Source organism: Mus caroli, chromosome 11 (assembly GCF_900094665.2).
Source record: "Mus caroli chromosome 11, CAROLI_EIJ_v1.1, whole genome shotgun sequence".
In the NCBI taxonomy this organism is placed as follows: domain Eukaryota; kingdom Metazoa; phylum Chordata; class Mammalia; order Rodentia; family Muridae; genus Mus; species Mus caroli.
Window position 1 is genome coordinate 73569345 of NC_034580.1, and position 18194 is coordinate 73587538.

Sequence of the window (18194 nt, forward strand, 5' to 3'; positions counted from 1 at the left end):
ATGAGACTTTCAAGGATGCCTACCCATATCTGTGAACTAGAGTATTGCTCTTGATTCTGGTGATGGAAAATTTGGCAAAACAAGCATTATCTGTTTTTAGTTTCTTTTTTTCAAAATAGCATCTCATGATGTAGGTCAGCCTGGCACTGATCCTTCTGCCTCAGCCCCCTGAGTGCTGGGATGACTGATATGCACCACACAAAAGCTGTTTTTTTCTTTCAGTCCTAAAGATCAAACCGGGAGTCCTGTGCATGCCGAACAGGAGCCCTTCCACTAAGCTATGGTCTCTAGCCTGAGTTTTCAATAACTTTTAGTATAGCTAAATTAGTCCAGGGATTGATATAAGATACAAGAGATAAAAAGCAAAATCTGCACCACCACTTAAAGTCCATATAAAGTATGAAAGTCAAATAGAAGAAACCAAGTGTAAGCTACAGTCAGACTGGTAACTGAAAGCCCCTTCCCCTATCTCAATACAGTACAAGATGAAATGGCAATAAGTAAAAGGGAAAGAAAATGTTAGATTAAACTTTGTATTCCAGTCTGCTCAGGCTCCTTTAGGCTAGAACAGTTACTTATACCTAAGTCAATTGCTATTATGATGGCTGCCAAATACTACTTTGATAGTTTTAGTATCTTCAGCAGCCCAATCCAGTAAATACTTAGAAATAAACAGCAAGGGTTTCATATAGTTCTTCCTAGCCCGACTTGTTTTACTACTGGCCATCCCACTGTCCATTGTGGTAAGCAAGCTGCTCTCTGGTAAACCCACACTATAAACACTTACACAGGTTCAAGGCTACTACTGTGTCGTATGTAAATTTTAAGGTAAACTTCACAAAGCAGCATTTTACTCCATTATTCATCAAAAGTCAGTCAAGCCTGTGGCTGGTAACAATTTAACTCTGACTAATGTGAATGGCAGTGCAGGATTCATGCCATGTTGAGTTTGTTTCTTAACTTGATGTAGCAAAAGCTTCCCTTCAGAAGAACCAATACAGCAAAGCACAGGCAACTGTGGAAGAACAAAGTAGGGACTTTGGGGGTGGGGCGGGGGGGCGGAGAGCCACTTTTAGAGCTATAATTCACAAAGTGGTCAGTTATATCCCTGCTAAACACCAGAGGTCATACATGTGCACTTGGTTAACTTCCTAAAGTATTTCTGCTATATTAACATGTAGAACTTCCTAAGTTTTAAATTAATATTTGATGCCTTTATTCATTCATTTCTTACTTTTCTCCCTCTCTCCTTCTTTCCTCTTATTTAGCCCAGGGTCACTTTGAAATAAAGTATTCTTAATCCAAGGAACCTGGACATTGCCGCACAGCTACTTCAATCACAGGCAAATACAAAAGATGCGTCTTAACCCTGGAGATACTTTCCTGCCCACCTTCAACTTGCTAAGTAGTAGAAGATGACCTAGAATTTCTGGTCCTCTACTTTCTGAGTACAGGTGTATGCCATCAACCTGGTTTATGTAATACTGAGGAATCGAACTCATGGTTTTGTGCATGCTAGGCAAGAACTCTATCAATGGAGCTATATCATAAATCCAATACTTGATCTTTCAAGTACCATGATAAAACCTAAAACGCTGTAAGAAAGAACCATTCTTTGTATCTGTCCAAATCATATCAACCCTTTTCTGCACTTAGGGCACAAGTTCAAATATTTTTAAGATGTCAGAAGAACCCACAAACCATTTTTTAGAGTTTGTCAAAAGAATACAACCACAAAGCAGGAGGCTTTTCAGATCTGCAGTGGTCACTTTAAAGTATTCTTACTCCAGGGAACCTAGAAATTGTCACACATCTGCTTCAGTCAGACACAAAAACAAAAGCTGGAAGGAACCAAGATGAAGCTTATCCCTGGAAATACTTTCCTGGACACCAAAGTGCCACTTAAAACATTGTTAAACCAGTAAAAACATGTAAAAGCTGTTGCTTAAAATACCACTAAACTGGTTGGCAGGAATCCCCAGCAAACTTATGCTCCTCATTGATTTTTATGTGAAGAACATTTTTTTTATCTGGCACTCTTAATCTTTCTGATACAGGTTTTTACCACTCATATCAAATAATGTATAATGAAAATGGTTCAACTTGGATTAACAAAATAAAGTCTTTCTGATTCTATTCATGCTACACTGTCATCACCAATTGGCTAGGTTTTGCTACATATACAATTAGTCTGTCAACTGCACCAACACAGCTCACATTCCTGCAACAGGATCTCTTTACTTAACTCTAAACATTTAGATTACTGCTTTCACATTCATTTTGATTATTTAGGTTAATTTTACATAGAGCTGGATTAAGTCAACTTGAGAAAATAGGCAACTCTGAGGCAAAGTTTGACAAATCTAGAATGTGCATGTTTCACTTTAATACTTGTTATATGTTCAGGGACACAAGAAGCATAACAAGTCAAGATTTATTCTTATGTCCCACTGTTCTTCTTAATCAGAATCCCAACAGGTGAGTTTGTACACTCTGTGGTAATGCACAGAGCTTGTTAGTGGGAGGATTAAACCCTTCTCAGCTTTCTGCACCTCTCAACAACAAAAAAGGCTTCATGCTCTCCTTACTTAGATTACTGGAATCTGAGTTAGCTATATTTCTAAAAAACAACCTCTTTCCTGTTATGAAAAGATGTGGAACAATCACTTAAATTGTCAATTTATACTACAAGGGAAAGAGACCTTTTATGATACCTAAGCCAAGGCAATGAAAATGTTTATCCACCACCACACACACATATTCTAGATATTATTGATTAGAAAAAGCAGACATCTACTTTTAAATGAAAGAGTTAAATGTGAACTCAAATATCCTGTAATTCTGTGTTTAAGTAAATGGTACTGGGCCACTCTGGTCTATAGTGAAACACCCAAGATAAGGAATAGGCAGGTCATTATATTCAAGTAGTATTACTAGTAAGATCTTAAAAAACGTAAAACAAACACGGCAAACTGCAACATATGTGGAAGTGGAGGACAGCTTGCAGGAGTCAGTTCTTTCCTTCCACTGTGTGGATCTGGGTGTTAAACCCAGGTCTTCAGGCCTGGCAACAAAGCCTTCACCTGCTGATCCATCTAGCTTGCCCATAACAGTTCTTCAGTCTCCAGTCAATAATGCTGGATAAGTTAAACTATAACTAAGAACCATTTTACACTAATTCCTGTGGTCTGAAGAATATTCAATTGTTTTTAAGATCATAAATTAGTTCCATCCCTATTGCATATGTTTTACGTGCAGTCACTGTCAAATGTCTTTGTGAGGAGTCTGTCTTGCCTGCAAAAAAGTAGCCACCCTGACTTTTCAACAGGAATCTCTTTATGTCAGAGGGTAAATATGATCCAGGCCACTCTAAGAAGTTTTCATGGGCCGTTAGTCACTGTCCTCTCTTAGAAACAAACCTATGAATATTACATGGGCAGGAAACCAGTTGCAATGAAGGAAAGGTTCTGGCAAAGCCATAGTGGAAAATAATTCATAACTCTAGTGTGCACTTCAATACCTGTGGGCAAGAAGAGGTCACAACAGGCAATTAAAATCAAAAGTGTGTCACACAAAAACACACTTGCGGAGCTGTGGAGAGATGGCTCAGTGATTGAGAGCACTGTCTGCTCTTCCAGAGGTCCTGAGTTCAGTTCCCAACAACCATGGTGGCTCACAACCATCTGTAATGATGTGTGTGTCTTCTGGTGTGTCTTCTGGTGTGTCTAAAGACAGCTACAGTATATTCATATAGATAAAAATAAATAAATCACACACACACACACACACACACACACACATACACACTTGCTTTTAATCCCATGGATGGCTTCCTAAAGTTACGTGTTTAAGAATATTTTGGAATGAAAAATCCAAATAAACAAAGAAAAAAACAAAAAAACATTAAAAGACATGGCAATTTTTATAGTATATTAGGATTTTGGGTTTTTTAAAAAAGATTTATTTATTATATGTAAGTACACTGTAGCTGTTTTCAGACACACCAGAAGAGGGCACCAGATCTCATTACAGATGGTTGTGAACCACCATGTGGTTGCTGGGATTTGAACTCAGGACCTTCAGAAGAGCAGTCAGTGCTCTTAACCACTGAGCCATCTCTCCAGCCCGTATATCAGGTTTATAAAGACAGAAAGTAGTACACAAAAAAGTTCTATGAATGTGGCAGATTTATACAAAGTGTAACTTTACAAACAAAGAGGGCTGGGGATATCTCACCAGAAGAGTGTAGCACAGGCACATGATAACTCAGTCCTCAACACAAAATAACAGACCACATACAGACAAACTTATCTCAAAATAAAAAGTAAGAAAAAACTAGGGCTATAGCTAAGTAGTAGACAACTTTCCTGGGGTGTATGAGGCCCTAAGCTCAAGCTCTAGAACCATTAAACATATATAAAGAAAGAGCAATGTCAGGGAAAACATTCCCCTCCATACAAAGAATAGTTATCAAACAATAAATTACATGGTATTTTAATAGATAATAAAACCAACCAACTTATGGCTTACAAGAGGATCCTTCAGACTTGTCTACCAGGATGGTAGTAGTGGTCTACCTGCAACTCTATCACTTGAGGTGGAAGCAAGAACATTAAAAGTTCAAAGCCAGCATCAGCTACCCAGTCAGCTGATACAGCCTGAGATTAACAAGGTGTCTCAAACAACAAGAAGTCGGGCAAGCATCGTGGCTCATACCTGATTTCCCATCACGTGGCTGAGGCAGCAGAACTGCAGTCCCAGGCCAGTCAGGGCTACTGTAAAGGCTCTCTAGGATTGGGAAACAGGAAGGCTGGGCCAGTTACTAAATTTCTGAGATTGGGAAACAGGAAGGCTGTGCCAGTTACTAAATTACTATCTCTTGACATCAAGGCCATCCTGCTTCACACTGCTCTATAATGTTAGGGCTAACTCTGCACTTTGTCCATTGGCTCAGGTTTCCTAACAGGGAGGCTCTAGGAGAGCCAGCAAGGCTAGAGAATGAAGAAACATGTTCCTTTGCATCCAGCACCATCTTTCACTCTGGGAGGTGGTAGCTTCTGATAGCAGCAGCTAGTATAGTTTTTGACTCTTACATAACTAACTGCATTACATCTTCCACCCTAGACACCAACACTAACAACTTTCCCTCAAATGGCAGTACTTCTACTGCATGGGTTTGTAAACTGTAATACATCTAAGTTCTTCCCTGCATTGTCCCTGGTGGAAAACAGACACTTCTGTGGTAGCTTAAGTGTTCTCTTCTTGCCTGTCTAATTATCTAGTTGACAACTTTATAACTAATTAGCACTTGTTCATGTTACACTCTGTTCAAATACCTGGTTGTTCTTTCTCCTGACTGGACCCTGGTGGATGTAATAGTATTTTGAAGACAGTGTTGGAAGTTCCAAGTATCTATACTGAAAGACTAAAATTAATCTCTAGCCTTAATGCATAATTACATAGAAGGGCTGTGTAGGAATTTACAGAGCTTAAGCTATTTTATTTATTTATACCCTCCCTCTCTCTCTCTCTCTCTCTCTCTCTCTCTCTGTGTGTGTGTGTGTGTGTGTGTGTGTGTGTGTGTGTGTGTGTAAATTAGTTCCTTCCTTCCACCAGGTGGGTCTTGGGAATTCAAATTCAACTCAGGTTGCCAGGCTTGGAAGCAAGTGCTTTTACTCACTGAGTCTCCTGCTGGCCCCTCATTTGGAAAGCAGTTGGCAATGTCTATGGAATTGTCTACTAAAGATGAGTCTACCTGCTGACAGGCAATCTGACTCCTTAGTACACAATAAAAAGAAATGCACATGTATACTAAAACACATATGTAAATGTCCATAGCAGCAAACTTTGTACCATCCTTAAAAGCGAAAATAATTCAAATACCCACAAACAGTATGTACTGGTTGGTTTTGTGTGTCAACTTGACACAAGCTGGAGTTATCATAGAGAAAGGAGCCTCCCTTGAGGAAATGCCTCCATGAGATCCAGGTGTAAGGCATTTTCTCAACTAGTAATCAGGGTGGGAGAGCCCCTTGTGGGTGGTGCCATCCCTGGGCTGTTAGTTTTGGGTTCTATAAGAAAGCAAGCTGAGCAAGCCGGTAGAAGCAAGCCAGTAAGTTCCTGTCCTGACTTCCTTTGGTGATGAACAGAAATGTGGAAGTATAAGCTGAATAAACCCTTTCCTCCCCAGCTTGCTTCTTGGTCATGATGTTTGTGCAGGGATACCCTAAGACATAATAGAGCAAATAAAACCACTGAACATTCATCCAAAAAATACTCTAGACCAATGAAAATGACGTACTGCTTCAGGCAACAACGTAAATCACAATTTTGAAAAAAAAGGAACTGTACTGTAAAGCTCCATTTCCATAATATTAAAAACTTGAGGGGCTGGAGAGATGGCTCAGTAGTTAAGAGCACCGACTGCTCTTCCTAAGGTCCTGAGCTCAAATCTCAGCAACCACATGGTGGCTCACAACCATTCGTAATGAGATCTGACGCTTTCTTCTGGTGTGTCTAAGGACAACTACAGTTAGGATGGTGTCTACTCTGGAGGAGTGAATGGTGGGAGAACACAGGGGACACTCTGGTGCTGGAAAGTCTCTCACCTGCGTGGGTAGCTACAGGAGTCTGCACTTACTAAACCATCAAGCCCAGCCCTATGTGTGCTTCTGTACATTTGTTACTTTGTAACTAAAATTTAATTTTTTTAATTAAGATTTTACTATGTAACTCTGGCTAGCCTGAAACCTATATAGATAAATCAGGCTGGCCTTGAACTCAGAAATCCTCAGCCTCTGCCTTCCTAGTGCTGGGATTAATGGGTTAAAACCAGCACACCTGGTCTGGTTTTAAATTTTTAAAAAAGATTTAGTTAACTTTATTTTATGTTTATGATTATTTTTTTACCTGCATGCATATAAGTAGATCACGTGCATGCCTGGTGTCCACAGAGGCCAGAAAAAGAGTGCCTGGATCCCTTGCAGTTATGAATGTTGTAAGCATTGAGGAACCAAACCTGGGCCCCTACAAGAGGACCTCTTAATTGCTAGGGCTATTTCCCTTATCCTACTCCCACCCTTTTTTTTTAGATAGGATCTCACTATGTCACCCTGGCTGGCCTGGAAAACTCACCTTATAGATCAGGCTAGCATAGAATACATAAAGATCCACCTGCCTCTGCCTCCCAAGTGCTGGGATTAAGGACATGTGCCACCACTTGACTAAAAATGCATTTGAAACAAACTACAGAGTTTCATTTCCTAGCAGAAACAAACCAAAAGCAATAAAAAAGCATTTTAGCTTGAAATATGCCTAATGAGTAATTTTTTTAAAAAGATGATCTTGTCCATATTTTCCTCATATACACATCCACATAAGCTGGATGGATTTGTTACACTTTCTCCTATGCTGAAGGTTCGTTCTAAAAGGAGGACTAAATCATATCATTTCTAGAGTTTTGGTAGAATTTCAAAGAAAATTCTTGCTTAAAAAAAATTTGCTTGCTTAAAAAAAAAACATTTTCTTCATCATTACACAAGCACATGCTATTAAAAAGCATTTCACAGGAGAGAGCTGTCAGCAGAATTTAAGAGTACAGTCCCACCCCGATCTAATCACACTCTTCCAACTTCTTCCATTGTGAAACAAAATGCTGAAGCAGCTACAATATATAGATGTGCTTCAGGTTTTTAATTAGTTAGCCTGTTAAAAATAACAAAACAAAACAAAAAAAATACTGTCAAGACAAGAGGCAAGACCTCCAGCTGTGGCAAACTGACGAGGCCAGCAAATCCTCTGCAGGGAACAAGAAAAGCATGACAACAATACAGAAACCAACCGTGTCAGGGCTCTAGGAAATGACCAGCATCAAATGACAAATGTGTAAGTATTTATGAAAAATTACTGAATGTAAGAAAGAATCATGACGGTCAGTGGCTAACTTTGTGGGGCTGCTCCAGTCACCTTCCCTGCCTTCGTAGAAGTTAATGTGTTACTTGAGCAGGGTGGTAGTGAAAACCACCTTTCTATCCAAAGACCCTAAGGCGATTTTAAGAGACACTCAGTGGACCTGTGCACAAAGGCATCAAATACCACCGAAGAGGGGCAGAGAAGGCTAACATCCCTGCCAGCCCCAGGCAGTCGTTCCAACAGATGAACACAAACCTGGAAATTCAACAAAGATATTTTGCCTTCTTATCTCTACACATCTCTGGAGGACTGGAGACTGAGTATGCACTCAAAGGACACCGGAGAAGGCCCAAACTCTCCACACACCAGGCTGACTCCAAGCCTCCTAAGTGAAAAAAAGAAAGTGCTAAGCCCACACTGAGACCCAAAGAAAGTAGTAAACATGGGCTGGAGAGATGGCTCAGCAGTCTGGAGCACTTACTCTATCAGAGGACCCAGATTCAATTCCCTACACATATACAGCAGCTCACAACGACCTGAAACTCCAGTGTCAGAAAGACTTCATACTATGTGCTTTTAAATAGTGATGCGACTGTGAAAGACCATGGACTTTTAAAGTTATATTAAATGAAGGCTGCGTTATGACACTGTCACAAGCTTATTGGGGCCAGGAAGTAGAATGTGGTGGTTTGAATGAGAATGGTCAAGCCGGGTGTGGTGGCGCACGCCTTTGATCCCAGCACTCGGGAGGTAGAGGCAGGTGGATTTCTGAGTTCAAGGCCAGCCTGGTCTACAAAGTGAGTTCCAGGACAGCCAGGGCTATACAGAGAAACCCTGTCTCGAAAAACCAAAAAAAAAAAAAAAAAAAAAGAGAGAGAGAATGGTCCCCATAGACTCATGTTTGGATACTTGGTCCCCAGCTGATTAAACTATTTGTGAAGGATGAGGAGGTGTGGCCTTGTAGGAGGAGGGGTGTCATCAGGGGTAGGCTTTCAGGTCCCAGCTAGCTCTCTCTGCCTTCTGCTTGTGGATCAGATGTAAAAAGTGTAGTACATTTTCATAACAAAATATTACTCAACTATCAAGAAAAATCAAATTGTGAAATCTTCAGGAAAATGATGGAGCTAGAAACAATCATCCCTCCGTGAAACATAAGACAGAAATGACAACTTTGCTTGCCTTCCATGTGGATGTTAGGTGTGTGCTACAACCACCACAACAAGGCTAGGTTCCTAGTAAGAGAGCAGGGAGGGGAGAGGGAATCTCGGAAGTAGAAATAGAATATAGGTTATAGAGAATCAAAGGAGAATACAGAGTGGACGAATTAAATGGAGAAGGCAATGAGAGGACAGGGTAAAGGAAGGGCTATGAGAGGGAATAACAAAGGTTTTTTAAAAAGCCATATGAAAATCTACTGCCACAGACGCTTCCTAAACTATATCCATATATGAAGGAATTTATAGTCACCGTATAATATGAGAAAACAATGCCCCAACTAGACATCTTATGTCAACCAAGTAAACCCTGCAATGCCAGAAGTGGGTTACCTCTTGTTGAATTATTGGCCAAAGTGGTTCCACATACCCCTAGCCGCAAACACTACAGGCCGTTGCCAACACTACTGGTTACTCTCCATAACCGGATGCTAAGGCCTTATTGCTCAAGACTAGCATTCATGGTGCTGGAAGGTATTTTGTACACTCTCATCCAGTTGTGGGGTCTCTGTGTTAACTACCACCTACTGCAAGAAAAAGCTTCTCTGATGAGGGCTGAGTGATGGATGCATTGACATTGATCTATGGGTATAGCAATATGCCATTACAGAGGTTCTTAGCCCCTTTAGCAGGATAAGGTACAGGCTTCATCTCATGAAGAGGGCTTTAATTCTATTTTTCCTTAAAGCGACTGGTTACTCCCATAACATCTGTGCCACTGTTGCACCACTATAACTTGCAAGCACATCACCATTGTAGGGGCAGGGTGTGTTGTGTGATAGTGATAATTACTTCTCTCCTCTGACTGTGTGGGAAATGCCTTCCTGTGTCATAAAAAACAGTCAGTAAGAATGAAGCTTTAGTTAGGCACCAGCTCAATTTCTTCATGTTCAATGACATAAGTAAGTTACATATCGTCTGGAGTTTTTTAGTGGTGGCATAAGATGACTAGTTGGGGCAAAAGCAGTAGGAATACTCTAAGTGCTGAGCCATCTCTCCAGCCTCTGAGAAAAGTATCTATAAATAGCAGACATCTAGAGATGATTAAAAATTAATGCAAGCCATTTCTACTTTGATGGCTTATTAAAATGCTTAAGTTTTTTAAAAATGAAGAGGATGGGAAGAAAGGAAAATTAAAAATGCAAAAGACAACAGGAAACAAAACTTCAGTATAACTAATTATCTTAAAGATAATTATCTTAAAGAATCATAACCTGAGACATGCAATTAAAAAAAGAAAAGGGGAGAGGCAGGGGGTAGACTAAATGGGCATGTAAGCATACACTTGTGATTCCAGCACTCAGGAGGCAAACAGAAGGGCAGAGAGTGTGGGTTACATACCAAGACCCTGTTTTAAACAAAGAAACAAACAAACAAAAAAGCAAGGGCAGTTAAATCTTTTTAACAGATAAACAAATGCCCACCTACATGATGTCTAAAGTCACTTTAAACATAAAAACAGGTAAAAATAAAATGAAAGTAAAAAATATACGAAGTAAAAAACAAGCCTAAGAATAGGTGAAATAGACATCAAGAGGAAAGTTTACAGAGGAAATGAAGCCATTATATACATAAAAAGGTAGTTCATAGGCTGGAGAGATGGCTCTTCTGAAGGTCCTGAGTTCAAATCCTAGCAACCACATAGTGGCTCACAGTCATCCATAATGAGATCTGATGCCCTCTTCTGGGGTGTCTGCACTGTACTTACATATAATAAATAAATAAATCTTTTTATTTTTTTCTAAAAACGGTGGTTCATGAGAAAGGTCCTTGGGTTTATTATATGCAATATCATGTCCTCATGAGAACAATTTAACTTATTTTTCTTCTATGTGCCTTTTATTTAGTTATTTTGATCCTTGTTACATTGGCTAGATATCCTAGTATACATAGCTGCCAGAAATAATTATACTGTATACTTCAAATGAGTAAATCCTATTGTATGTAAATAAAGGCTAATTTTAAGAGAAGGCAAAATGAGAAAAACAAAACAAATAGTTCTCTGCTCTTTTAATAAAAGAAATGAAATTGAAACTATGAGCTATTTCTCATGGACTTAGAAAATTTATTCTAATGATGGAAGGTGTTAATTAGCACAACATTTTTAGAGAAAAATTTGGCACTGTATAGCTAGATCTTTAAAAAGGGAGCGGACCTTCTGACCTAGCACTTCTATTTCTGGGAAGTCTAACTACAGAAACAATTGAATCAAATGAGACATAGGCAGAGTGATATTGAAAAGCTTTGTCTCAAAGTTTGGAGCTAGGACAAACGGATGGACCATCCAGAGACTACCCCACCCGGGGATCCATCCCATAATCAGCCACCAAACCCAGACACTATTGCATATACCAGCAAGATTTTGCTGAAAGGACCCTGATATAGCTGTCTTGAGTGAGGCTATGCCAATGCCTGGCAAATACAGAAGTGGATGCTCACAGTCATCTATAGGATGGAACACAGGGCCCCCAATGGAGGAGCTAGAGAAAGTACCCAAGAGCTGAAGGAGTCTGCAACCCTATAGGTGGAACAACAGTATGAACTAACCAGTACCCCCAGGGCTCGTGTCTATGGCTGCATATGTAGCAGAAGATGGCCTAGTTGGCCATCATTGGGAAGAGTGGCCCCTAGGTCTTGCAAAGTTTATATGCCCCAGTACAGGGGAACACCAGGGCCAAGAAGTGGGAGTGGTGGGTAGGGGAGTGGGAGGGAGGAGGGTATGGGGGACTTTCGGTATAGCATTTGAAATGTAAATGAAGAAATTATCTAATTAAAAAAAAAAAAAGAAAAGCTTTGTCTCCTTGTGAAGAGTAGGGGGAAGAACCTTGCACACCCAAATTAATGTTTGCTTAAATAACAAGATGTACATCATTAACATGCATGTGTCCTTACTGAGGAATGAGGATGCTAAGCTTGTGTCAACTAGTATAGCAGACCTTACACACAAAGAAGGAAGGAGTGGGCCTCTTAGAAATACGGGTGAATTTTATCCGTGGAACAGTGTCTGCAACCCCAGTGCTACAGAGGCTGAGCACAACGGCTCCTCTCCTGCATTTTGTTTTCTCTCTAGGGAGTTGTACGTAATCACCATTATAGCCTCCAGACTTACTATGAGAAGAAAATTCTTAATTCCTGCCCCCATTAGCCTACTATGAACACACAAGGCTATCATTTCTGTTTATCTCTTATGATAACTGATGGAGGGGTGCTTACCCTAGTGGCCAGGAGGTAGGGACAGGTAGATCTCTGTGAGTTCGAGACCAACCAGGTCTACATACTGAAAGTTCATCTCAAAAACAAAAGCAAATAAACAAAAAATGATTTAAAGACTTTAGTCAAATGTCATTCAAATGAACACATTTGATTTCAAGAGCACTCTGACCTACAAACTAAGTTGTTTCAGTAAGTTACTTAGTTTACCCTCAAACAGATCTGAGTAAAAACAAGCCATGTGTATACTTTTTATGTTAGGGTTATCCGAACTGTAATCTATCTATGAAAGGAAAATGTTACAGTGGAAGAACCAGCCATTTCTAGTTCTAAGATCAATTAATTAATCTATTAAAAATCAGTTAATGTCTCTGAAAAATATAGAATTGGAAAGTACAAAATGTCAAAATCTAAATGTTCTCCACTAGCATAGGGGCATTGTAAAACAGCTCTCTGGCTGTGGGTTGGGGACACGATCCTTACATAAAACTTAGATGGGGGAGAAAGGTTGAGTTTAAATGCAGAGAATTATCCCTTTTTTTTTTTTTTTTTTTTTTGGTTTTTCGAGACAGGGTTTCTCTGTGTAGCCCTGGCTGACCTGGAACTCTCACTCTGTAGACCAGGCTGGCCTCGAACTCAGAAATCCGCCTGCCTCTGCCTCCCGAGTGCTGGGATTAAAGGCGTGAGCCACCACGCCCAGTGCTCAGATTCCCATTAAGGCTCTTGTATCTTTCTCAACCCAAATATAAACAGTAGACATTTCACCTCCTCTAATATTCCTTTATTAAACCTCTAAGGTCCAGGAATCTGAGGCAATATTCAAGTATCAAAAAATATGTAAGAAAAGCTCCTTAAAAAAACAAAAACAAAACTCTACCCAGTGAGTTAGGGACAGGGACAGTTCTGCACCACTCACTGCTTTCAGTGCTCTCTAAAGGTAAAAAGCTTTCCACATTCCAAGCACCCTCCTCAAAGTCAGCCCTATCTCACTGACACCCACTGGCTATGCAAACCACATTTGCCTGAAATGTTACCACTCAATGGATTTTTCCAAACTAAGTATATCTGTGACCTATACAAGAACACCTGTACTGACAGTTTCTGGAATGTCATTATTTAATAAAGCACAGGACATTTGGAACCCAAGAATTCTCCATTCCGGAAGGGAAGGGAATGCATGGAGGAGGAAGAGAGGGTATAGGGAGAGCAAATATGGACATAACAAACATATGTGTACATGAAAATGTCACAGTGAAGCCCATTAATCTCATTAATCTGTGTAATTAAAGAACTGAATAATTGTGATTTTTAAAGTAAAATAAAACCTTACCTAATCCTCAAAAAAAAAATCTCCATTCTGGCTTTATGATTTTAACCTAGGTGCAACAGTTAGAACACAGACCCAAGATAAAAGGACAGAAATACACTTAAGGAGAAAGACGGCTTTTCTATTTCTGCCAGCTATTTTAGAAAATCCTAGAATACTTAAAGTGAGTGTCTCAATGCCATCTGGTCGTACTGCTGATGTAATTCTAAACAGCAATTTAAAAGACTTATGCAGATTTTTCTTTGTAAAAGCAGATACATTAAAAGCTATGTCAGAGCCACTGTGGTAGCACATACCTTTAATCCCAGCACCCAGAAAGCAGAGCTAGGCAGACTTCTAAGTTCCGGGCCAGCCTGGTCTACATGGTGAAATCCTGCCTCCTACTCCACCACCAAATAAAAGGAACTTATATCAGAGCAGTCCTGGGCATGACATGAGGAGTGAGAAAACAAAATATCCATTCCAACTATATATATTTTTAATTAGAGATTTTTCGAATTATAAGATACTATATATCTTGATCAAGAAGTTAATTCTACTTGTGCCATGTTTTATTTTTTAAAATTAAGAAAAAATATTAGGGCTGGAGAGATGGCTCAGTGGGTAAGAGCACCCGACTGCTCTTCCGAAGGTCCGGAGTTCAAATCCCAGCAACCACATGGTGGCTCACAACCATCCGTAACGAGATCTGACTCCCTCTGGAGTCCTCACAACCATCGTAACGAGATCTGACTCCCTCTGGAGTGTCTGAAGACAGCTACAGTGTACTTACATACATATAAATAAATAAATCTAAAAAAAAAAAAAGAAAAAATATTATTTTAGCTAGGTATGGTGAGACACTCCTTTAATCCCAGCACTAAGGAGGCAAAGGCAGGCATATTTGTGTGAGTTCAAAGCCAGCCTGGTCTATATAAGTTCCAGGACAGCCATAACTACATAATAAGACCCTGTCTTGGGGCTGGAGGTAGGGGAAGAGCAAAACCAAAAACAAATGATAAAAACCCATTATTTTATGTGTATGGGTGTTTTGCCTGCCTGTACATCTGGGTACCATGTGCATGCCTGGTACCCATAGAGGCCATAAGAGGGGATTGGATCTCTGGAACTGGAATTATGAACAGTAGTGAGCCTCTATGTGGGTGCTAGGAAAAGAACCCTGATCCTCTGGAAGAGCAGACAGTGTTTTTAAACACTAAGCCAACTCTCTAGCCCTGCAATCTGATTTATAACAAAGGCCCCGACAATAGCAGTATATATTCGCACTACAGTATAAAGTATTGGGATCCTTGCCATTATAAGCAGAAGCTAGATAGATAAAGACATACCATCTTTTCCTATGAGAACTAAATTCCTTCTAAAATGATGTTATGTGACTTATGGTCTGAGAATGAGAAGTTAAAAAAAAAAACAGTGGGGGCTGGGGAGGGGCAGGATACAATTCCAACTCACAAAGCTGTTAATCTTGTGTTACAAATGGAATGAACTCGACAATACTGTCATGAAGGATTTTCAGCAAACTGTTCCCCCGGGGTCCAGACCACTATGCAAATTGACTTCTTCCTAGCTAGAGAAGCACAGCACTTTCAGGAGGAAATGGGAGCTATAGCAGATCTAAAGCAGGGAGGCGCAGCGGCAGCATGTGTAACATTAGCTAATGCTGTGTATAATCCCAGTCTTGTTTCATGAAGAGTCTTTTCCTGGCACTTCTAATTTCCACTTCAGGTGCCTGCTGCTTCTCAGTGGTTTTCCCCACTTTACTCTGCCAGTACACATATCACATTCTCCATCACCCCAAGACCAGAGCTACAAAACAGGACCGGGGCGAGGCCCCCATTCTACTTTGGGCAAAGAAAGGTTGTAAGGATGTGAATGGACTGTTTCTTGGTACAGGGAGACGATGACACAAGAAAATTAACACAATCTGCAAAGAAAGGAAGCAAGAATGTAGGTAATATCCAAGCTTTTGCATTCCAATGTATCTGAGGCTAATTATATCCACCTTGAAGTCTGATGATGCGAATGAAGAGCTTATATTGATGATCTTTCATAACAAGGACCAGCTTTTACACTCACCCTCACTCTTACCAGAACTAAAATGAGCTTTCTAGTCTTCATTCCCCTGCCCTCAGATTATAAACAATGAAATGAGTTCTTGTTTCTAGATTCCTAAGAAGAAAATAATCAAACTCACAAACTATTTGGTTTTTCTCAGAAAAAAAATCACATAAAGTTCTGAAAAAAATTATAACCCTTCAGAAACCTTAAGGTTACTTCATATAAATAAGAACAAGGCATGTCATTTTAATCTCTTTTGGAGGGTATTGTATGTGTGATACATGTATGTGTCTTCCTCTACTTCCCTCTGCCTTATTCCTCTAAAAGGAGATATCCCCCCCCACCCTCTCAATCCAAACTCAGTATTTCCATTAGGCTGACTGGCCAGGGAGCTCCTGGGACCCCTTTCTCTCTGACTATCAATTCTGGGGTCCCAGATATGTGCAGCCATGCCCAGCCTTCCACATGGATTCTCGGGATCTCAGTTCAGGAGCTCCATCACAGGAAGGCCTCATCACAGGAAGGTCTCATAACCACTGAAGCACCTTCTCAGCCACAGCGGGCCTTTAGTGTTCAAAAGGTATTAAGGATCACTTGATGGAAATATTACCATTAGCAAAATCTGTGAACCAATCATATGCTAGTAAGCAGGAGTCTTTTTGTTTTCAACTGTTCTGTCATCCTCTGAAATGCTTGGATGAAATGCTAACATGTTACAATGCAGACCATATCCTGATTTAGACAGTCTGACAGCAGGCTAAGGCTTAACATAAATAATGTTCATCAATTATTAACACCAGCAGAAACCATTAAAATGTCCAGTACAGCATTAATACATTTGCTGAACAAATGAAATAAATGAATAGTGGGGGCCTTTAATGTGTAATTTTCATGGCAAGGATTGTTACCTTCATTTTTCAAACTAGAAAACTGATGCACAAACAAGTTAACAAGTTAACAAGTTGCCCTGAGTCACAGAGAATGACGCTGACTGGAGATTCAGTTAGCCTACTAGGCTTGACACAAATGTCCTTGATAGTGGAGGTCAGTTTCTCTCTAACGGTGAAGTTCTATACGCAGCAGCAGTCACCCAGCTTTCCAAGGACTTTCATGGGCCCTCTGACCACAATTCCATTACCAGATAAACTGTGATCCTCCTGGGAGGCCCGTGCAGTAAGTTAAGGAACACACAGCGAGAATACAGAGGGGACATTAATGGAGATATCCACAAAAGCTCTACCTTTAGAAATTCTGTTACACACAGATCAAGCCTCTTTGGAAGCATGCAATTATGGTTCATCAAGTATATGTGCCTTTCCAGACAAGCATCTGATGAATACTTATAATCTCAGCATTTAGGAAGTTGAAACAGGAGGATCATAAATTAGAAGCCAGCATAGGCAACATAGTGGGCTATGTTTGAAAGAAAAAAAAAAAGGACATAAATACTTCAGATTCAGAACTAGACTTAAGAGATCGACTGTATCAATTTTTATATCATGTGCTCACTAGAATATTTCAGTTTGTTTTATTAAGGTACATCCACAAAAGACAACTCCCTTACTTTGCTGGGGGAGAATATTCCTCTGAAATCTAGTTTAGAAAAACTTTAAAAAGAAAACAACAACAACAACATGAGCCATTTAGTTTCTTACCTGCTTCTACAAGAAGACAAGATACATGGTGCATTTTTTTTTCACTCACTAGTATCTCTTAACCATTTATTACACAACAGTGTTTAGTGAAAAGGTAACTTTAATAATTTAAACCTAGTTAGAAAACAGAAAATTATAAAACATAGCTTATTAAACTTGAGGATGGAATAGCCTATTAAAAATTCATATAACTGTTCTAAAAATTATGGTTTTCAAATTAAAAACAAAATTTGTCTATGTGTACATGTCTGTATATGGATATGCACATGTGAGTACTGGTGCCTATGGATACCCAAAGGGTCAGGTCTTCAAGGAGCTGGAGTTACAGGTCATTATGAGCTGCCTGATGCGGGTGTTGGAAACCGAATATAGGAAAACTCTGCAAAAGCTATACATGATAAGCCAGCTCTCCAGTCCTCAATACTTACGCTTTTAGTGCACACAGGGAAATTCCCAGCCCAGGGCTTCCTAAGAGAAAAATAAAACCAAAAATGGAAGAACTGCCACCTACTAAGTAAATGTTCTAGATCTGTGTGTGTTTTATTTATTTTGTTTTTGTACTATTAGTCTTTTTCATCTAAATGCACTTTTATTTGTTATTAAGAAATGTGTGTGCTAGTACATGCTTACAGCCCCAGCACTCTTTTTAAAAAGGGAAAAAATCATGAGTTCAAGGCCAGCCTGGTAGGTACATTAGAACCCTTTCTTAAAAAACAAACACCAAAAGGGCTGAGAGGCAGGGTATATAGGTCAGTGGTAGGGAATGTATTTAGGAAGTATGAGGCTTAGGGTTCAATCTCCAGTAGTGCTGAAAAGGAG

At 39.8% G+C, this 18194-nt stretch overlaps 1 protein-coding gene across 1 annotated transcript in view; it reads right to left on the reverse strand.

Moving 5' to 3' along the window:
* Nlk (nemo like kinase) overlaps positions 1 to 17823 on the reverse strand; it is a 78408-nt gene extending 60585 nt beyond the window's left edge. The window contains exon 1 of the mRNA XM_021177823.2: positions 17804 to 17823. The gene's annotated coding sequence lies outside the window, so the exon portion shown is untranslated. The remainder of the gene's footprint in view (positions 1 to 17803) is intronic.
* Positions 17824 to 18194: the final 371 nt, after the last annotated feature.